Source organism: Thermobia domestica, chromosome 3 (genome assembly GCF_964235325.1).
Source record: "Thermobia domestica chromosome 3, izTheDome1.hap1.1, whole genome shotgun sequence".
Lineage (NCBI taxonomy): Eukaryota > Metazoa > Arthropoda > Insecta > Zygentoma > Lepismatidae > Thermobia > Thermobia domestica.
In genome coordinates, this window is record NC_137456.1 from 110,232,418 (window position 1) to 110,256,836 (window position 24,419).

At 35.4% G+C, this 24,419-nt stretch overlaps 1 protein-coding gene across 1 annotated transcript in view; it reads left to right on the forward strand.

Moving 5' to 3' along the window:
- The first annotated feature begins 11,360 nt into the window (after nt 1–11,360).
- LOC145681483 (uncharacterized) overlaps nt 11,361–24,419 on the forward strand; it is an 814,377-nt gene continuing 801,318 nt past the window's right edge. The window contains exon 1 of the mRNA XM_081753131.1: nt 11,361–11,633. The gene's annotated coding sequence lies outside the window, so the exon portion shown is untranslated. The remainder of the gene's footprint in view (nt 11,634–24,419) is intronic.

A 24,419-nucleotide genomic window follows, 5' to 3' on the forward strand; every position in this document is an offset into this window, starting at 1 on the left:
GGGAAGAGAGGGAAGGAAAAGAGGGGAGGGAAAGAAGGTGTCAGCTACTGAACAATATGAAAATCGAACCTTCGGATGCCTTAACAGAAACTAACTAAGATTTGTCTTCATCACGATACATAGTAACGCTCTTTCTTTGGGTAAAAAACATTGGATTATGTTTGCGTTATATTGATATTTTAACGAAATATATATACAAAAAAGAGTTCGTATTTACCAATTTTGGTTAAACGAATATATGGAACGTGTTGAAAATGACGAACGGAAATATTATTATTATTTTTAGTAAGAGTGGAAGAACGTAGAAACAATTTCACAATGTCGTTTCAGACAAATTTATGACTTATACTAGACCTTAAGGATGACCGTTTTGTATTCATGAATTCTTTGCGAAACACGCCGTTTTCAGACAGTAGGAATCGAGAGTGTATACTGTGACGTCATGTTAGTTTTCCCCTTGCGAAGGAAGTCGTTTAAACTCTAACTTGTAAGAACGAGAGAAATTGACTATGTCAGAAATATCAACTTTGTATATTATAAAATATTTCGGAAATTCGTCGGCAGGACTCGAACCGCGGACCCCTGTCTCACAAAACGACTGCTCAAGCCACTACCCTAAGACTGCTCTTCTAAGTAGGAGTCAAGAAACACTCATATATATAACACATTGCAAACGTTTACGATTGCAATATTTTATTAACGATAAAACACTGATTTCGTTCATGATAAAATACTATAGTCCAGAGAATTTAAGTCTATTTTTTTTAAAAAAAAAAGACCGAAAGTATCTCCGTAACTTACCTCTATTATATTCAGTTATTCACATTTTACATTTATTTCCAGTAATGTTGAACGACAGGAACACGAACACAAATACATCGAGGACATTTAATATTTCAAAGGTTCTCTCATCGGGAATCGAAACTGAGACCTCGCCAACTGAACTATCTGATTGGTGGGGTGCCTGGTTCGTTCCCAAGGCAAGTAAGCTTGAGACGGAAAACATTGTGCTCGTGGGTCTTCTCGGGACACTCCCACTTTCTCATTCTACCAACTTGTCCATCATAGTTCTTTCTTTAATCATAGTCTTTTTCAACCTAACATGCATAATCGTGGAACATTAAACGTAGAGATTACATTTTCTAGCTGTTAACCCAAACCAGTCCGAATCAAAAAGCAGTTGGATATTATTGCTCATTAAAATGTTTTCACAAAAAAATATGTAGAAAAAGAACGGGGAATCGTAATCGTGTTTCGTTTTAGGTGAAGGTATTATGAGTCTACTGTTTCACTTTTGAATGGAATTACGATTCCCAATGGACGAATTAGTGGAATGAATAAGTGGGAGTGTCCCGAGAAAACCCACGAGCACAATGTTGTCCGTCTCAAGCTTACTTGTCTTGGGAACGAACTAGGGACCTCACCCATCAGATAATTCAGTAGGGGGGGTCTCAGTTACGATTCACGATGGGAGAGTCTTTGAAATATTAAATGTCCTCGATGCATCTGTGTTCGTGTCCCTCTGGTTCAAAGTTGCTGGAAATAAATTTAAAAGGTGAATAACTGAATATAATAGAGATAAGTTACGGAGATACCTTCGGTCTTTTTTTAAAATTTAAACTTGAATTCTCTGGACTATAATATTTTATCATGATCGAAATCAGTGTTTCATCGTTAATAAAATATTGCAATCGTAAACAATTGCAATGTGTTATATACACGAGTGTTTCTTGACTCTTACTTAAAAGAGCAGTCTTAGGATAGTAGCTTGAGCAGTCGTTTCGTGAGTCAGGGGTGCGCGGAGTAAGGTACAGGAAGTTGTGGAACCTTTAGTTCTTCAGAGTGTTGCACAGTGACGAACGTTTCAAGGAATATTTGAATAAGTAGCAGTCCACTTTTTTCTTTTTTGAATAGACCTTTAATTGGAAGAACTATGCAAAAATAGCAGTTTGAAGTATGATCTGTCGGTTCTCTCCATATCATTGGAACTGCAAATGGCACGCATGGCTTTTTTCCGTGTAGCCATTCCCGCAAATTTGTAGAACATGTATTACAACATATATGTGGTGCTCACTTCTTGTCCACATCTCCCACTTTACAGCTAAAGTACAACTGATAGGAGCGAAATTCCACTTTTCGCTTTACTTCGTTAAAAACAACAATTTGTTCTACACTGCAAACGCATTTACGCGACATGTTTCTGCTTAATATAGTCATAGAGAGATTATTATTATTATTATTATTATTATTATTATTAATAATAATAATAATAATAATAATAATAATAATAATAATAATAATAATAATAATAATAATAATAATAATAATAATAATAACACCCACCCAATATCTCACCAATATGTCCGAGATGTCAAATTGTAACTACATAAGAACGTTATACAACATGGTTTCTCTGACAAACTCTTCAATACAAGTTAAACCGTGAAGTGGGTGATATTTCTTTGTTAGCGATGAAGTGCGAGTAACATGGATAGCAAGAGACTACGCAGGAATTTATTTCGGGAGGGGCCCTAAGCTTTTCGGGGGGTCTAAAAACAATTTGAAGCTAAATTATATTAAAATATGTAAAATTTCACCTGAAATTAGACTAAATTTACAAACAAGACGGGGTGTCAAGACCTTCAGGACCCACTTCTGCGTATGTCCCTGAGGATAGCAATGAAACTAACTGTCAAACAATGGAAGTTTATTTAAATAAGTAAACAGCTCCTGTTGCCAAGAACCCTTAATTAAGTCCCTGTTAGAGTTTTTCTATTTATTGACTTTATTCTAGTTTTTCCATAATTTACTCGGAACTCTTCTCAGTTTCTGAGGGGTCAGATATTTTTTATTTAGAAATTCTAAATTAGAGACCACACCAATCTTCCGGCTGGACCGGCCGTAATCTGAGTGAATCGGTACCGGAAACGGTAAATAGTCAATCATTCCACTGGACTTATTCCTTGCGGGATAATTGCCTAGAAGGTACGGATTCGTACTTAGGCACTCGGAGACCCCGTTAGGTTACATATTTTGTAAGTCACCTGTTTCTGCATATGAAAGTACATTTGGGTGTCACATGTCTAAATTCGACTACTTATGTTTGTAGTTTTAGTGTCCAAGGTTACTCTTTTGACGAGCCACTGTTTTTTACTCTAGCTATCCTTCTATCTTCTCTTCTCTAAGATTTTTTAAAAAATTTTTAATCACCTTTTCAATAACTATTCAAGTTTCTTTACCATATTTCCATCATTATCCAGTAATCCTTCATCTCTAATTCCTTCTTCCTTTGTTCTTTTCCTCTTCTTCTTTTCCTTCTCTCCTCCTACCTTCTTCTTCTTTCTCACTTTTCCTTTCCTATTTCTAATAAAACTGAAGAGGGGTCGTAACTAGGAGTTGTCGTTATAGACATGGTCATTAAATTCTTGTGATGTTCCTCTTCGGAAGTCCGATATAAATTAACCAGTAACAAAACATACATACAAAGCAAAAATTCCGAAATTCATTCATTAATTTATATTCTCTAAATTATCCAATTGGGGATTAAGTTTTAAAGTTAGCGACTTCATTCCCCACTCACGACGATATATTTCAAATTTCTCTTTTCCAATATTTCGTTGTAGTTTTTTTTTTTTCATAATAGTGCTAGTTAAAATACCTTCAAATTCTCAGTGGTCATTGGTCCACTTCATAGATACGGTAATTTCGAGTAAATCTTCAAGATTCAAGAAGTAAGAAAAATGCTTCATGGGTTGATTTGTCGTGTTAGGGCCCTAGAAACTTCAACAAAGTAACATAACTTCCAGACACGGCTTTCGATATATTTACGCACCTTCTGAAAAAAATCAGTAAATAAGCTTCCAAGGATTCTATAAAAGAAGAACTATTGGACTTCTCAAGGAAGTTTGAATCCTTGAAAGTGGTCTTGCTGACGAGTACAATCAAGAAGACTGATTACGCCGATAGTGGAAGTGATTCGAGAGTAGAAGAAAAAATCTCCACAAGAAATGTGAGTGCAAAAAGTGTTGCAAAAATTATCCAACATTTTAATTTTGCATAATTATAATTTGTACAGTAAGGCTTACCCAGGTTTGCTACTAGCATACGAATTTCTGTTGACTTTTCATGTAAGCCAGGTAAAATGTGAAAGAAGTTTCTCAAAAGTGAAATATATTAAAAATAGGTTAGGGAGTACCATATCTCAGGAACATTTGGGAACATTTATGTTGATGTCTATTGAAAAGGACTTGTTAAGAGAATGTTTCGAATGAAAAGGTGATCGACTGTGTAGCATCAAAAAGTAGTACACTAAAATATCTGCTAATTTTGTAATATTGTGTACGTATTCCTTCAACTTTGCGTAATAATTTGAACAATTCAAAATAATATGCTGTTAAAAGAATATAAGGTTTTAATTGTTAATTGTTAACGCTATTGACTTACTATAGAAGAAAACTGCTTAACTTGATTTGTGGCATTGAGGTGCTAGTGACCCTTGTGGGAAACAGCGCCCGCGCCCCCCTAATGATGCCTATCCGCCCCTGGCTTCAGCTGAGGGTTCAGTGTCCTGTGTTGGTGGTTTGATGTTTGGAAACTTCTGCACAGAGGATTGCAAATAACAAACCACAGGCCCTGATGGTGTATAGTCTAAGCTAACATGGAAGATGTCCTAAGAAACTTCAATGGGCTGAACTAAGTTTTGTTTCTCCGGGGACATATTGAATGCACAAATATGTTGTTAGTTGTTAAATGTACGTCTGTTTAAGCCCACCATAATGTTTAGAAATCAATTAACAGTATATTTGAGCAATTCACAGTCTAATGGAAAGCGAACATTATAACACATCTTTAGTTATTCAGTATATACAATTTTTATTTCATTTATTTTAAATTTACACATTCTTTTTGTTTGAAAATTTACTCTTGAATTTTTTATTTTATTTATTTATTTATTTATTTATTTATTTATTCATACTAGGGTCAATCCATACCAAGTGGTCCAGAGGTGGTTGCTCGACCATCTCCGAAAATTATAAAAAAAAATGAGTGTGATGAACCGTGTGTATAAGAAGGTCAATAACATCATTCACGTTGTCGTATGTACAAGTGTTCCTGAATCGCGGCCATCTTTGTTGTCAGTGGAGTGCCAGTTTTTGCATTTGCAAGCGTTTACAAAAATTACAGTTGCTCAGGACGTACGAATTAGACGAACACCAAACAAAAACGCATGTTTACAGGATAGACTGAGGTACACGGAGAATATAAACGTTTATGTCTAAATAAATATGCATGGTTGCAAACGAATACATGAAATCACCAGAAAAAAACTACAGAAAATTACACTTTTAAGGGGTTTATTTTGGAATGCCATAAAGTGGGGGGTTCATAAGTTTTGTGCTGAATACTATTGCATGTAAAGAGTCTGCAAAAATATCCACGGCTATGATACTACTGGCACTTTTATTTTAGTTAAATAATCTTTGAGAGGGTCGTCGTAAAAGAAAAGTCGCACTGGCCGGTGGTCTAGTCGACTCCTTGTACCCGACACTTCGAAAATTGATTACTTTGGATTAACTATTCTTTACAGCACCAAAGTCATGAGAGATTGAGAACCTTCTGAAAAAAAAAGCGCTTAAGAATAGGTTTGCCCACGAGGCTAGATAAGAGAGAATTTCATAATGAGACAAAGATCTTTTAATCGAAACAGATAAATTTTCCGAGACGAGACATCACTTTTACGACACCTTTCCGAAGTGAGACAGCCTCAACTCTTGTGACTCATGTAGGAAAACTTAGAAGCAGAGCTCTTCCAATAGAAATAGATAAATTTTCCGAAACGAGACATTACTTTCCCGACACATTTTCGAGGCGAGACAGCCTAAACTCTTGTGTCTCACGTAAGAAAACTTAAAAAGAGATCTCTTCCAATAGAAACATAAATTTCCGAGAAGAGACATCCTAAACACTTGTTTCGTAGGCAAGCCTATTCAGGAGCTTCATTCAGCTTCATGCTCCACTTGAAATCTAATCCAGTATGAATCTAGTTCAAAAGTTCTTTATACTTACCAGTGGCGTATTTACGATTTTGTTTCGGGAGGGGCTTTGCTAACATTCGGGGGGGCTTTGCCTGGAAATGTGAAAATTCTGCAAGATATTTCATTTACTTTACTATACTAAGTAAGATTTCGGGGGGGGCTTAAGCCCGGAAGCCACCCCCCTAAATACGCCACTGATACTTACCGAGAAATAAGACATATACTTTTGATTCTTATTGTTTTTCTTTCCTTTCTTTTACCTTTTAAAGCAAAAACAATCTTGATACAGTATTTTAGAGGTTTATAGGAAAACGATATATTTTGTCATTAATTAAAGAAAAGTTGTTTCAAGTAATTATTATAACATATTTCGTATGTGAGTATTTATAATTAATCTATTAGGTCAAAAGATTTTTACAAGCCTAGGTTCTACGGGTCCAAAGGGTCTACCGGTTTTAAAATTCCAACAGGTCACACGGATCAAATGGACCAAGTGGGTATACGTGCCAAACGGGTCAAACTATTCTGAGCTCGTATTCAATCGGGTAAAAACGAATGCATCTAGTAACAAGCGGGCGGCGGTTACCTGTTTGCCCGATAATTCCAAGCGCTAATGCATACATTAGGAGGAAAAAGTGAAATGAAACCTGAAAGTTTTACGTCCCAGGGTTACGCCAGCTAGGCTAAAGGAGACGGTGATGATGAGAAATGAATTAAATGGTGGAATAAAAAAATGGGAGGAAGAACGCCGAGAAAACTCACACACACGGTGTTTGTCCACCACAAGATTCACTTGAGTGGGATCGAACAAAGGACCTATGCACCAGAAGTGAATGTTTCTCTACCACTAAGAAACAGCAACCCTCTATCTTATAGGAGAAATCCAAGACCTTATTTTCTTCATGCCTCGTCATGCTGTAGTCATTCTGGGTGCTCGCCCATGGTGAGCTTATACGCTACTGACTTCTGAAATTTTTGTTAATTTCTAGCAGTGCCGTCATATAGTGAATATAATCGTTTGGAATTAGCACTATCTTCACATTTGGAAGTATTATCTCTACTTCTTTGTATTGCATTTTTAATGTCCAGCAGGGTATTACAATCATCTTACAGATTCTGTTACGCATCTTGTCGTTACTTGCCTGATAACAGTGATAACAAATAACTTGATCTTGCTCTTCATTGCCGCAAATGTACATTTTTCTAAAAAAAAAAAAAAAAAAAAACAGAAACAAAATAGAAAAAGCAAAATAATAAACTACCTCTCTTTCAAAGCCCACTTTATCACAACTACATATTGAAAACGATAATATTTTGCTTAGAGAAATAGTATATGTCAATTGACTAAACAAGATTCTCTCAGTTTGATTTAATTGCACATGTGGACAGAGCTATAGGACTTTAAAGAGGTGGGTAAACAACTTTTTAAAATCGTCCATACTTTAAAAAGTGCGTAGAATTTGAGATTCTAGGTAGTGATTGGTAGATTGGAATTGAGTAGGCCTATGCCTTTTAGCACTGAGATTATATATAGAAGCAGATCTATGATCATATAAACGTGTGATCCGGACCATATAAACTCCCTTTGGGAAGTTATTCCGAGTCTTCCGCATCGAAGACGCATACGCTATTCTATGTACTGAAAAATGTACCTAGGTACAGGAGAAAAGTAAAAAATTAATAAGAGTTCCTTTATATATATATATATATATATATATATATATATATATATATATATATATATATATATGGGTTATATATATCATCCTACCTTCGTGATATTAAGGAGGATGACTGAAATATACACATTTCCAAGCATGCAGGATAGATGTAATTTCTATATTAGGAAGTCCGAACATATACACAACTGCTGTAGTAAAAGAAGCGCAAACAATACAAAAGAGAGAATATAAATAAACAGAATATACAATATGTGTTAGCTACCTAACTACGTGATACCATACCTTATTCCGTGAGGGTGTGTACCTAATTTCGTGATACGGTAGTGTAATCACGTTATATTAATTATCACCGTCTGTATCACTCATTTGTCATTGCACATATGCTGCACATGAAAATGGTTATGTGAGCTGAATTAAAACTCTGGCTCCTTTCATGAAACCACCGTAAACAGGAGCAGCACTCTATCCAGGGGCTACAATTCTTTCCCGAACTGTAGTGCTCGTTACTACTAGCGTTCAACTCATCATTTTGCTTACCTGGCACTTGCTCTTTTTAGCTGGAGAATCACGTTGCACTGTAGTGACATTTACCATCGACTTGTGGCCTGATCAGGAAGATGAACTGTTGCATTCATGTCTCGTCGAGCTTTTCTGCTAGAAACAGTATTGCTTTTGTTAGGCAGGATTAAATTCGGTACACAGAGAAGACTATCCATCGGTGATATAGAACTACTGGTCTAAGCGAGTGATTCATCCTTAGCGCATACAGACCTAGTTGCGTCCAGGGAGGAATCGAGACGTGTTGGGGCTATTGTAAGTGCTTCACTGGATACTGTGTGAGGATTGGGAGGAAATATTTCCGTTTTAGTGAAACCAGATATGATATTATTTACAGAAAATGTTTTAATGAAGGAAAAGTTGAAGAGAGAGTGAAACTCAAAACAACCATGAGCCACTCTGACACAAAATTTACAAGAATATGATGCAATTTGATAAGTGTCTATTGCTTTACAGCTGCATTACTTCTTCAAGATTTCTCACAAAATGACAACCAGAGTATTTTTAGAGCAAACGTCTGTAACAAAAGCTACACAATAACACCATACACAGACACAAAATATTTGGTCTTCGAATTTCAGTTGACTGAGAATCGCTTTCTACCCTGTGCACCAACTAACATCGTAAGTGACGTCCGCACAGTAACAGTTGCCATTGGAAAACCTTTTTACCACTTGTCGGTATTTCTACCCTCTCTTGAGCACCGCTGTAACTCTATCTATAATGCATACCTTTCTCTGTGAAGAATAATTTGACTCGTATATATAACTATATCTATATCTACATCTCTCTCTCTCTCTCTCTCTCTCTCTCTCTCTCTCTCTATATATATATATATATATATATATATATATATATATATATATATATATATATATATATATATATTGTACAGAGTTACAACAAAATGGAAGAGGGGAAACTATCTCCAAATATGATGTTTTTAATCTAAAGTGAAGTAATTATTTAAATAGCACGAGCCGTTTGGGCTGTACACTCTTTATGCGCCCAATGTTAAATGAAAATGCAATGTTGCCATTTACCTGGACCCGCAACATGTGAATAAAGTTACTGTCTTTTACGCTAACGTGTCGATAGTCAGCCTCCATTTCAAACATGCTTCCATTCACTTTATGGTTTGGGTCCATGTAAATGGCAACGATGCATTTTCATTTAACATTGAGTGCATTAACACTGTACAACCCAAGCGGCTTGTCCGATTTAAAAGATTCCTTTACTTTAGATTGAAAACATCATATTTGGAGACGGTTTCTCTCCTTATATTTTGTTGTAATTCTAATAATAACAGAGTTACCCTATGTAAGGGGAGTTTGAGACACCTTGTATATATTAATTTATTACAACTAGCAGGATATCCGTTCTTTGCATAGGAAGAATAAGATTTATGCAAAACAAAAATGAATAGAGAAAGTAGACTATATATGAACAGAATATGTCGTAGAATCTGCAACCTTTATTGCTACTACATTGTTCGGATTAAATTTGCAGGCACTTAGGTATTTAATCGCCCTATTTAATAGACACTTAATTTCTCAATTATTCCAACTTGTGGACAGTGATTATCAAAATAATATGATAAAAGCTCGACTTGACACAAGGACTAAGTATGTTCAAAAATTATTCTCAAATGATTTAGCCTTTTTGTAGTGAAATGTAACATACAAAGTCGATTTCATTTCTACAGTAAATAATAACAAAAATAGTATTGTTGCTAATATTATACGTGTATATTTATACACTCCAATATATATTGGTATACAAGGAAAAGATGAATTTGGCACATATGAGTTAACGCATTTTCGCATCGGTGCGCACAATTACCCCAGCAATATTGCAGCGTGTTTTCAGGTGCACTGCGGAGAGATGCAACTCTGCTTGGATATGGAGAGTGGTCATGTGAAACTGCTGTGATTTCATTGACGTACGGTATCTTCTTTGATACTATATGCACTTCGTTTGAATTCAAGTGCTCATTGCCAGAGGGACTTCTCGGGCACCCTGCAGTAAATTACTAAACAGCCATACTACTAGATGTCGCTACTTACAGTATTCCTTGAATAGCTACATAAGAAATATGCAGTTGGGTGGCTGGTGTGCAAACTATCTATATATATAAAATAAAATAAAATAAATTAAAATAAAAAATAAAAGTAAATAAATTTGTTAACTGAAAGTGGACTTGTAATTAAACAAGATGTTAACCTGTAACGATTTTGACAATTAAAAATGCATTAAACACGATAGTGTACAGTCAGCTGAAGGCTTGGGCGCTACAACTATTGTTTCTTGGAAATATGCAAAATAAACTAGTACATATTAAAACAAATATCCTTTGAAAGATAAATGACTTGTTACTAAACGTTTGAATACTTTTAATACATAAAAGTCCATATAAACTATAATAAAATTGTTGGTATATGATACCGAACTAAGGCACCTCTTTATTACACCAAAAATAATACTGCTTGCTCGATTTTATAATCGAAGGCAAATATAGGTTCTTAAAAAAATTCGGGAATTTGACTTTAAAATTGCAATTTATTTTTTTAAAAGTTCTCAACAAATTTTCTTTGAAAGAAGATATCTTTTGCTTGAAAATGAGGTCACTGTGTAAACAGTAACATTTATCTCATAAAATGCAGTACTTGCTCAATTCACGGTCTGAGGAATTCAAAAAAGGAATGGGAAATTAACCAAATCTGTCTGTTTGAATCTTGTAGAAGTCAATGAAAATTCCATCCTATGTCCTGTGCCCGACATATCTCAAATTTTAAACCCATGGATATATATATATATATATATATATATATATATATATATATATATATATATATATATATATATATATATATATATATATATATATATATATTCCTAATAACTCGCTGATGCTGCAGTGTGTGTTGTGGACCCTTTGTCATTTTGGCTCTAACTCGTTCAGATTTCTTCTCAGTAGACATTGTGTCTATTCAACGCACGCGCATTGCGGATATCGATCGCCTGCTGTTTTCTGTGTGTGAGCCCGCGCCCAAAAGCAGAACCTTATTTCCGGCGCGAGGTCGGTGTAGAGCGCTTTGAGCCCGCGGTAATGCGAACATGATAGTGGTTGAACTTGTGCTGTGAAATAAGAAGTGTTTTGTTTGTTTGTTTGTTTGTTTTAATGCAGTTTTGTTGCTGTGAGGGTGGATTAGGAAGAAATAAAAAAAAATAGTGCTGTTCGGCTTAAGGTTTAAGAAACTTGGAGAGAGTCTGTCTGTGTGCGAAAAACGCGCGTGTTGAAAGAGTAACGTTGGAAATTTCTAAAAATGTGTTAATGCGGAGCGATATTAAAAGCAAGGTAACGTTTTAATTTTGTTTTTTTTTTTGTTTTTAGTAAAGTGAAGCTTAATTTAATTAAACATTATAACTTTCAGCTTTTCTTTGTGTAGAAGATTTACACTGATGAGAAGGAAGTTGTAAAGTTCATTATTTATTAAGAAACAAAATGAACAACTGACTTCTGTTAAAAGGAAAAATAGTACATTTCACTTGTATAGTGAATATGGAAAAGGGAATTTCTGTAATTGAACAAATTTTGTGTCTGTGTGTGGGTTTACACTTTAAAATTAAGTATTTCCTTTATCACGAAATTGCTATTAAAAGATATACGCGAATGAAACAAATTTGTAATTAATCCTGAGTTTGGACCTACAACTTCAAACATTATGCCATTTTAACGTTTGGTTTTCAAAATTACAAAATAAAAGGTTATTTCGATGCTTACTTTTCACACCTGTAGCTATTAAAATTGGATATTCTATGTAGTGTGAACAAATGAAAGTGTGCTTTTAATCAATATATAATGAAATTAGGTTTCGCTTTTCCGCTGTTACACCCAGAGATACAAATAGATCTCATTCGTTACATGCGGATAGAAAATGTACAATGGATTTTTAGAATGGGAATATGTAATAAAAATATCTACACTACAAATGCAGCAAAATAATAATAATAATAATTTTTGACTATCAGTTATTGTATAAAATACTTGCAAAAGTAACACTACAATAAACAATTTCTTGTAGAAGTTAGCAGTTTTATACAGGGAAGCAATGTAACTAACTTCAATTAGAAATGTTTACTTGCGAATTTAGTGCTCACAAAACTAACACAGTTTTTATTCGAAACGCACGCACACAACGAATCACATGTACAAATATACCAAAAGCTTATCAAGAATAGGGAATATATTATAAGAAGTTATTACTATCGTCCTTTCTTTTACTTCTATATGTCACATTTATTTGACAGGAGTGACAATATACCAGGTTCGGAAATATATACGTTTATGTGACCTCGTTTGGAAACTAGGTCGAATGTGGGATGTGATAGTATAACGGTGACGTATTCAGATCGAGTACACATTAAGTTTGTGATTCTGAATCTTATGCCGTGGTTTAATTTTAAAAATCAAATAACGGTTTATCTATAGTTACAGTATTTATTATTTTATAATTTGAAGCTAATAAATGGATACTAAATACGGTCAAATAAGTAACTCAATAAATAAATAAATAAATAAACTGATCATATTTTGTTGTTAAGTTTCTTTATGTATTAATTTTCCGATATTCTTGGATTAAATTTGCATATGTATTTGCTCCTCATTGTTTAAAATACGAAATTAAAAAGTAGGGAATTTTATATATCGTACGCCATCGAGCAGTTGACGCATTTAATATTTTGTAGAATTTGTTCTGTGAATTACCAAAACAACCTTACTACCTACTTGCCCTGCCGTTACTATAATAACGTTCATGATTTCTGGTTCAATTCTCTCGAAAAGAATACATAATTTACAGTGTTCATCGAGCATATTGGGGCAAGTTTAGGACCTATCACTACCTTTCATTCTTCTTACCCTAAATTTTTGTTAATAAATCGATGAAAAACTTTACATCTTTATGGAATGTTGTTCATTTTATAGGCTCGCGTGTCAAATGCTGTTTTAAAAATGAACTCATGTGCAGAAATTAAATGACTTACAAATACGGCGTCATAAGCTACGAGTATGTGTTTACAAGAAATAAAAATGGATGACAGTTATCAATATATTTACATTGTTATGTGAATATTAAATTGCTTAGAGGGATACGGTGGTTTTGCTAGTGGTACAGAGCACTCATCTGTAAAGAGAGCGGTTCCTGGTTTGGCTCCAGGCTTTCTGAGGTTGTGGGAGATAACATTGTGTCCGTAGACATATTTCCTCGCGCATCCTCATTATTTCAAATAAAAGACAAATTCTGACCAAAGCATATACTATCTAATAAATAATTGCGCTATACTCTCGGCAAAGTATCTTTGCCTTCATCAGACACACTATCTTTGCTTTCATCAAATGAAGGCAAAGATATTTTGCCGAAAGTGTAATGCAATTATTTATTAGATAGTATATGCTTTGGGCAGAATTTATCTTTTATTTGAAATAATGAATATTTGAAATAAAAAGTTCCAAAACTAGAATGAGAGTAATCATTATTTCATATGAACATTTCGTAATCGTCGACTTTCGTTAATCACCCTTTTCCTTTAAGGGCATAATCGTGGGATGTCAAATTAAACATTGCGTTGTATTTTTAAATTACATTATTTACTTTATAAATTTCTGGTTATCTTCATTCTTTTAGCGCTATTCATGACAAATAAAGAAAGTAGTGACAAGCATATTAAAATAGCCATAATAGGTATTGAACTCCGACCTAGAAGAACTGATGTACTGACACAGATCACAACTACAAGCAATCTGGCTGGGTATAGTTTTGCTGGTTCATGCCAGGAGTAACTTTATCTGTCACATTAATAGTAATCAAAAGTGGACATAGTAAGTATGGATTACAAGCTTTGATTTACAATGGGCCATAAACATTTTTCATTATATATTTGAAGTTTCTCTGCAAAAATGGTACAATAGTTCAATGTGAAAAACAGATATGTTATGCAGCTGTACAAATAGAAGCTTCGTGGACATTGTGAAAGTTACAATTTATTATATTAATAACCGGAAATACTCCATAGAGAAATCGATTATTAATATAATAAATTGTAACTTTAATAATGCCCATGAAGGTCCTATCGGTGCAGCTACATTAACATATCTGCCATTTAGACAGAAACATTGTACCATTAAAAACGACTTCATTTCCCGAGATATACGAGGTATAATCAATAATTATTAGTAGTGTTACTCACAACACCAGATGAAATAGTGTTTTCTTGATGAGATAAGACATGAAAAAGAGGTCTTTTAATAGAAAAAGATAAACTCTTGTAGACGAGAAAGCACGTTAGCGTATCTTTTCGAGACGAGACTGTCTCAAATCACTAATTATCAGTAATTTCGCCACAACGCTTTTTATATAGTGTACACTGTGTTCTAACTTTACGTGTTATAGCTGTTGTGGTAATGATACAATGTTTGATTTTAATTGTTCCATTTTACTTTCTTCTATTGCAAAGAGAACATGACCACTCCACTGGTAGTGTGAACTAAGGGAGAAGACAGGACAGTGAACATGCAACAAAAATATTGTCTTCGACAATAGATCTCGCCATTTGGTGCAAATTGCTGTCTTCAGATTGTTTGCGACGAAATCATTATATCTGACAATGTTAACTTTGCACTCGTTTCCCAAGTAGTCTTCCAGTACAGGACTTTTTCTTTAAGTCCCAAAACACGTTTAGTATCATCGTTCACACGGAAATTTGAGTGCTGAATTTGTTTTACATTAGTCATCCTGGATATTTCCACTTCATACATTCTTTCTGGATTTTGGCTTATAGCAAGAGACTCACGTTTCACCAAATCTGACTAACCTGTTCAAAACTTAGTTGTCTTGATTGTTGTGGTGGACGAGTAAGTGGTGGAAATTGATTCCTGTTCTGCTCCTACTACGTGTGTCACAATTAGTCCACCTCTTTGAAACTTCTTTGTCCATTCGTACACACTCCTAAATGGTAGAGTACTGTTCCCTTATTGTGTTGAATATCTCCGATGAACTTCTGCCTCTGACACACGTTCAGACCAGAGAAATCGGGAATTGTCTTGTGTTCTTCCTTGGTGCACAATGTCAGTGAAACAGCCATGTTCTCTTCGTAATAGAAGAAAGAAAAGTGAGGGAATTAATATTAAACTTCTGTAGCGTTACTATAACAGTATAACTTTATAACATGCGAAGGCACAAGGCAATGTCAATATAAAGACAGTTACGGCAAAATTACTGATAATTTCTGTTCTCTCCTCGTATAATGAAAAGTATTTATAATTCATTGAAACTTTAAATTGAAGCTATTAACCCATACCAGCTGTATCTAGTCCTTTTTCCTCTTAATTTGGTCAGTAAGACATACTACTGATTATATCACCATTTACACTTTTGTTTGGACAAACAATACCCTTCCTTCCTAAAATAAAGCATTCTCGTTTAAGGTCCAGCTGCAATATGAGAAAATTACAGAAGTAAACAGAAGAAAATGAACGACATGTGAACATAATTAGTACAATGAATAAGCAAAATGAGACCAGTTCTCTTTAACCTCATAATTTAGACTTTAGTATTTCATTACCTTAATTATACCCTTAACAAGAACCTAATCCAAACGCATTGAAGTATATTTGTTACATTCTCTCTACGTTATCTGAACATACCATAACATTCAGCTCTCTCTGCTAACTATAACAGAGACCAGATCATCAACGTGGAGCAGGAAATATGAGATGTGCAATGTTATATCCAACTTTTGCTATATTAAAGTTGTTGGTTTCACTTGCAAAACGTAATTACTGTACGACAAACAGTTTTGTTTTTGATTTGAAGTAATTTAATTTAATGTTGTATGGCGTAAGCAGTGCCTGTTAATTAAAGAACGTGTGTTTATGCTTGTTCATATTTGAGAGCTGAACATTTATTTAGATTGAGCATAACTAAAATGCTTACTCTATGTTTTATGAAGCTATTTTTTTGTTTGTTTGTTTATTCGGAGTTTCGTGGTCCCTTTCCAACACCGATGCTATTTTAGACATCGCACCTAACTACATCAAATACAACGGGAATTGATAGCGATAACAAGTTGCACATTTACCTTCTAACTTTGTTGAATGCAATGGAAGTATTTTTAATCTTCCCGAATCATTTAAAAATGTATGATGGTGATTTTCAGAATTATTCCAAGCAGGTGTATTGAAAAATTAACGTACGTATTCACTTTTAGAATTATATACAAATCAAATGAAATCTTTCGGTTTTACATTCCACGGTTATGCCGAATAGGATAAAGGAGACGGTGATGATGAGAAATTAGTAAAATGGTGGAATGAAGAAAGTGGGAGGAAACGGGAAAACTCCGAGAAACCCCCACACATGATATTTGTCCACTACAAAGCCCACTTGACGCGAGTTGGGGGCGAACCAAAGACCCCGCGGCCCCTAACATTATATAGATATGCCTTCTTATTTTGTCTAAAACCTTTAGAAAGGGGAGCAGTGGTTCAGTGGCAAAGCGCTCTGATGCGAGAGATTCGTGGTTGGAGCCAGGTTATGTGAGTTAGTGATAGCCAACATCGTGTCGATGGGTTCTCCCATCTCTAACATTCTCATTCCACTGTTTCTTTCATAATAATTTACTTACGTTAGTTGCCCGTCTCCTCTACCCTACAGGGCATAAGCATGGGGCATGAAACTAGAAATTTGATTTCTAAACCTATAGAAATGATGTGCTTCATCGAATAACAACAAAATAAGTTAGATTGTTATTCTTAAAATGAAATGAAATCTTTGAGTTCTACGTCCGACAGTTATGTCTTGTGGGATAAAGGAGACTGTGATAATGAGAAATGAATGAAATGGTAGAATAAAGAAAGTGGGAGGAAACGGGAGAATCCCGAGGATACCCACACATGCTGTGTTTGTTCACCACAAAGTTCAATTGGCACGAGCTGGAATCGAACCAGGAACCTCACACACCAGAGGTGAACATTGTACCAATGAGTCACCGCGGCGCCCGATTGTTATTCTTGCTTCAAGAAAAAAGGAAAACAGCTTAGATTAGATTTATAGTAAGCTTCAAAGAATCTCAATTCTTACCTATGATTTAAAATATTTTGTACCGCTTATAATTATAGCGTCCATGGCTATCATTTAAATAATATCAAACATTAGTTATCCAAATAATTATTAAAAGAATTCTCAAGAAAATTTTTGTGTTAAGAAATTGAAAATAATGAATATTGTAAGAATAGAATATTCATATTTGAGATGGTTTATATCTTACAGGCACTATTTAAAGGGCTGGGGTGAAAAGACGTTATGGAAAATCTGCTGAGTTTATTAGTCTTCGAAACTAAGCAAGGGATTAAGTATCGGAATCTTACAGAAAGGATATGCCCGTTTGTCTGTCCGCAGAAGTTATCAGAGCACAAATAGTAAAAGATAGTGACGAGCAGTTTTTTCATGTATTTATTCAATATCGTAGTATACGTTCCATTACTTCCTTCCCTTACGCGTCAAAGTGATAGAAATTTTTGATTTTCGGTTCTAACATTAATCAAAATAGAGCGAAAATGATATTAAAGAGGAAAAGATTTTTCAATGTGGAATCAACGTTGTAAGAATAGGTTTTATTTGCTCTTTTATCTCTCTACCAAAAAAAAAAAAAAAAAAACGGAAAACGGTAGAAATCTATTAAAACTATCGGTCTTAATAATTATTTTTATAAAGAAAAAATTGTGAGAAATACGGGGAAATAGTGTTCTTGTATGGATTTAACGTTCTTAGAACAGTATCATCTTCGTCCTTATACTTTTACTGAAACCGAAAGAAACACATGCTATTTCCAATTTGAATATTGAATCTAATAGTTTAGAACTATAGCGCATAAAAGGTTGATCAGGTTATTTCCGACCGATTTTCAAGATGTACTTACCTTATAACAAGCCGTGACGCTTCATGGTTTGTGTTCTTTCGGTTCACCATCATTGTGGACTATTGCCCGACATCGTAATTTTTCCTTCAATAAACTACGAGGTGTGTTTTAAAAGTAAGTACCGTTTTGAAAGTGGGCCGCTGCAGCCTTGTGGTCGGCATTCTACGTATGTGCGCTGTGTAATTAAATCTGTTGGCAAGCCACAGACGCCATTATGGAGGAGGCATTCGACCTTGTTTATGTTTGCTTGTGAGTAGTTTAAATACCTCCGGCATTTGAGAATCTCGCCGATTTTGACACACGCATTGTGATTCGTTTTCTTGGTGCTAAAGGCAAGAAAGCGGCTGAAATTCATCGCCAAATTAATGAAATATGTGGAAAAAACATTATGAGCGATAAACAGATACGGAAATGGGTTAGTGCTCTTAAAGATGACCGCACGAAAGTTCATGATGAGGAACAAAGTGGGAAATCTTCTGTCATCACTGAAGATTTGGTGCAGAAAGATGATGAAAAATGAAAGCGAACGGACGGTTTTACGATTTCGTCATCTGATAAGTATCCTCAATTTTCAAGAAGTGTTCTTGTCACAGGCGAAAGAAAATTGTCACAGGTGACGAAAAATGGTTGGCTTATGCTTCACTGGAATCGAAGCAACAATCAATGGAATGGGAGGATTCAACATCGCGTAAGAAAGTGATGTTCAAGCAAACATTTTCACCCGGAAAATCATGTGTATACTGTTTTGAGACATGAAGCGGGTGTTGCTTGTGGATTTTTTGCCCCGTGGTGGCACAATAAATTCGTAAGTGGAACATAGGCATACGAATGCTGACTGCAAGTTTTCCCTATCCAGTAAGGGCGATGTTGTAGACTTCATTTTGATAATACAAATGCACAGAAACCGATTAGATTGACCTCAAGGCTCTTGATAGGAATATCGTGAAAAGGAATAACCCAGTCTCGTTTTTTGCTTCATGTCAATAAAACCTGAGGGGATGGGTTAACTCTTGTCCATATTTAATACAGACATTGTACTTATTGGCTCCTTATAAACAAAAGAGTGCTTCCGATAGATTGTATCATGATGAATTCCTGGAAGTAGGCAGCACACATCTTCATTTTGTGCACTTTATGTACTTCCATCTACGTAATTGAACCCGGTAGTAATCGTGCGGGCTGAAACGAAACACTTGATTCTTTTCACACAGATACGTACATCACCATCATAGTTATTTTGTCACTGTTCGCAGGTCATTTGCTGAAAACTGAGAAGTTTCCATGTAGCACAGTCCTCAGTTGTACTCTTTGTGTTGACTTAGCAACTTTTTATTTTAATACTGCCTCATTCGCTCTTTATCTCTCGCTCCATCCAACTATTCTTTTTCACTTGCTATCCCTATCACTTATACTCGTTTGTTTTCTGCTCGATTAATCTATTTCATTCTTCTTCACACCCACATTTTGAAAGTATTCGTTAATTTCTCGTCTCTTTTGCGTAGTGTCGTTGTTTCTACTGCAAAGAGTACATCACTACGTCTTTCCTAAACTCTTCTCTCTTCATTCTTATCCTTGTCTTTCACTTTTAAGATCAGTGAGTTTATTTAATAACGAATTGATCGAAATATCCATTTTTCGTACGGTACGAATATAACTCTTCCCTAACTTACGATACACATTTCAATGAAAGGTTAATGACAAAACCTCATAAAATACTCCATTTTCGGAATAAGTTTTGAATCATCTTACGATCCTAAGGATACGCCCATTAATTAAAGTAACATGACAAAATCCTTGATCGAAGTAGGTATTAACTATGATCTAAATGCATTTCAAACTCTTTTAGGCGCTTTATCCGGAGTACTATCATTCACAAGAAAGTGTCGCTTTCGGTGTTAAACTATAGAAAATGCCCTTTTAAAAAAGAACTTTGAAAAGCGTTCGGATATGTTTCCATTAAATTTTAACGAGTAGTTAATATACCGAATTTCATTTTCCTAGCTTAAAAGGGCCATCAGATACGTTTACGCCTGCAGTTTTTCATCCCGGTATACTACCCAGAAGATACGCATTTTAGTCAAAGTAACATGAAGAAAATCTAACTGAGGTAGTCGATAACTATGTTCCAAAAATTCATTTTAAATGGTTCTCCCGTTTTTCCGTGATTAGATCCCAAGCAAGATCAGTTTCATTTCTATGTACACTGAGAAAAATCCGCTATCCGGACTGTATGTTGTACAAATATACGGTATCCTTATGTTTACTACAGAAATCAGTACATAGTATACGTTATCCATGTGCCTCATACGTATTGTCCTTTTTCCCGTTTAGATGTTATATCATGACGTTGCAGGATGTCTCACATCTAACATACTTCCGTATATAACATACGTTAGGTATATGTTACATACATCTATTTATATGTGAGAAGCTGACCACTTATATACAGTTCTTTCGTTCGTACGGAAAGTACATTTATTATACTTGCATAAAATATACTTTTTCAGTTATACGTTTGCTGTACGTTAAGTTCAAAAAGTACAGGATTTACACATGTAACGTACGTTTTTTTTCAGTGTAGGGGAGCTCGGCTTACCTCTTTTGCGTGGGATCCTTAGCTCGATCCTGACCAAGTAAGTTAGCAGGGGCGGATCCAGGACCGACTTCTGGGGGGGCGGTGGTTTTTCATACTGCTACTTTTAAGGGCTCCAAACTCTGGGATGAGTTTTATTTATATATATAAAGTAAAAAAGTTTACTCTTCTGGGGGGGGGGAGCGATCGCTCCCTCCTGGATCGGCCCCTGTAAGTTAGTAGTGGACAACATCGTGTCCGGAGGTTTTCTCGGCGTACTCCTATTTCCTCACACCTTATCATTCCACCAATTCTTCCATAATGATTCAGTTGCCTTAATTAACAGTCTCCCTTAGCCTAAAGGGCATAAAACGTGGGACGTTAAACTAAAATATTTCACGTCATTTTCATTTCTATGTATTTAGATTAAGATGCAGATTAGAACAAGTTCAATCAATTCAATATAGGACAAAATGTGCTAGAGGAGTGAATCTCAACTTGTGTATCTGATGTCCCACCTTCGTGGTTTGTCATGCGTGTTTCTTCTCTGACGCTTTCTCTGATTTCAGATAGAGCATTAAATTCTCAAATCTTTAATAATAATAATAATAATAATAATAATAATAATAATAATAATAATAATAATAATAATAATAATAATAATAATAATAATAAACTTATTTGATGTTTATGAAAGTCTGTGGGGTACAGTGAAATAGCATTTTGTATGATTATTATTCTTTTTTGACAGTTTTATAACCAATTCTAATTTGCATAATGATTTGTATTCAATAACGTAGAAGTTTTGAATAAAAAATGGGAAAGACAAATTGTCAAATATGTAACGTCTGTGAATTCTGCTCAAGCCTTATTGTAAATATGGTCATTACAGGTGGTAGTTTATTTATAACTTCACAGTTTATATTTGTCAGTAGTTTGCTCCCTCTTCGTTTGTGCTTCATGGGCTTTCAGGTTGGGAACCACAATACTAGAGTACCAAAACATCTGTGAGTGTTTGAAAAGAATAATTGTCAGACAGAATAGTGATTCCTTTGCTCTTTGTGATCTTAAGTAGTCAAATAATTAAATCCAGTTAAAAAAATAGTTTTTCGAGGCATGCATATGGTAAAAAAAGCTACTAGAAATTTTGTTTTACATTCTCATTTTTATAATTGTGTTGTTATGATTTGGGCAAAACTGTTGGGACATACGTGATATATGCACGTTTCCTGCACAAGCGAGATAATTGAAGCAACATTCTCGAGTGATTATCCTGGCGTAATTCTCTACCATCCATTTTCACTAAAACTTTATTATAGCAGTAATCATGTTTCACATATCGCCCTGTTTTGGCGGCAACAGCGAGAGCCTTCCCACACACCCATGCAGCAGACAGTTTGACAGATTCTAGCTGATGCTTTTAATGGGAAGTCGATGATGCAATCAAAGCTGATATTGTGAAGCAATTACTACACCTTACTTCACACATTGTTATTATTGTTATTGTTATTATTATTGATGTTGTTTCAATATTTCTCGTGACCATTCTTGCATATTAAATTTTTGCCGTTACAATGCGTGAAGAAATGCGGGTATCCACGTTGTACGAATTATAGCAAAAAAAGTAAACAATAATCACGAGTAAAAATAAAAATATTATTTTGTGAATGCATTGAAATGAATTTAACTGAAGAAATGTATGAGGGGCAGTCAAATGAAAACTGAACACACTTCCTAAAACATATTCCTCGCAAAAGTTGGCAACACTGCTGTTACTTGTCGATACTACTATCTCTTGGGAGAAGAAATACATAGTGACAACTCTCAGTCACAGTCAGGTGTTCGTTTATCACTCTATAAATGAGCATAGTGGAAAGTGTGTTCGTCCAGCATAGAAATAGTGGTACGCAAAGAAGAGCAGAGAGGTGTGGTTCATTTTTTGGTGTCTAAGAATGTTCATCAATTCGCACAATCACATCAGGGGTAATGGCTCGATGGAACTGTCCTGAGCGTGAATCGTCTTGCAGTGATGTGCGTCCTTGTCGGAATTTCTTATGCCACTCCTACACACTTGTCACTAACATGCGGGGTTCACCATACACAGCAGATATGCGACGACGAGTTTCACGGTTTCCAACACCCTTATCCATCAAAAAATGAATCACACCTCTCTGCTCTTCTTTGCTTGCCTACATTTCTAATGCTGGACGAACACACTTTACAGTACGTTCATCTATGGAGCAATAAACAAACAACTGTGTATATCTGTGAGTTGTCACTATCCATTTCTTCTCCCGAGAGATGGCACTATCGATAAGTAACAGCAGTGTTGCCAACGTTTGCTAGGAATGTGTTTTATGGAGGATGTTCGGTTTTCATTTGACTGCCCCTCATAAATGTAATATATGAGGGAATTTCGGAAGACTTCCAGCCTGATACAGAAATATAGCACTAATTGCAATAAATTGTTTGTAGTATATAGTGCCATCCAGTGGCGGAACCAGGATATGATCAAGGGAGGGGCTAAACCATAGTTTGCCGTTTTATCCAGTGTAAAGCAGAATTGAAGCCCATTTTATCCAGTGCAAACCTGAGCGTCAAGGGGGGGGGGGCTATAGCCCCTATAGCCCTCCCCTTGAATCCGCCACTGGTGCCATCTATAGACGGAATGTATAAGTTTCAACTGTCTAGCTGCGTCAGTTCGTTGAAGGCAGTCGTTTGGATCAGCCGCTGTGCGTTGAACTCGCCTCCTGCATGACAATGATCCAGTTCACAGCTGTTGTTGCCAAGGCTACAGTGTAAGACTATGGGTTTGAGAATATTGAACACTCATCCCACAGCCCAGTTTTATGAGCTCGTATCACTACATTCTTTGTAATAACAACCGTGCGGTCTGGAGCACTGTTATGCAGTATGTGAGCTCAACACACACTGACTGATTTCATATGACTACTTTCAACGAACTGAGACAGACAGTTGAAACAAATACAGGGTGCCTAAGAAGTCCCTAACCATTTTTGATAAGGAACACTTAAATTCAAATGAAGTATGTATAATATCAAAGGAGACACCATACGTCAACGAAATCACAGCAGTTTGACATGACCGCTCTCCATATCCAAGCAGAGTTGCTATCTCTCTGCGGTGCACCTGAATACATGCTGCAAAACTCCTTGGGTAATTGTACTCACCTACGTGAACGCATCTTAGCATCGGTGCGTACAATTACTTAAGCACTCTTTAATTACCTCAAAAAGCACTCACAATAACCTAAAAAAGTGTCTCGGTTAGAAAGAGGAAAAGAAGTTCCCAAACGTCCCCTTTTCTACACATTTCTTTCATTTAATTTATCACCAAAAGTATTGTTATGTCTTTGTTTCCCTACTTGTTTTCTTTTATCTTTTATCTTGTTTCTTCTTCTACCTAATGATACTGGACATCTGGCAACATCCACCAACTACTGTCCTAGCAAAAGTTGGGTTGTCCTTTGGTAGTGTGAAACAAGTTTCCTATGTTTTGAAACGAACAATAATACCCTAAGAAGAGGGTCCATCTCCGATTTCATTCCTCTTGTTTTAACCGGAAGTGATAAAA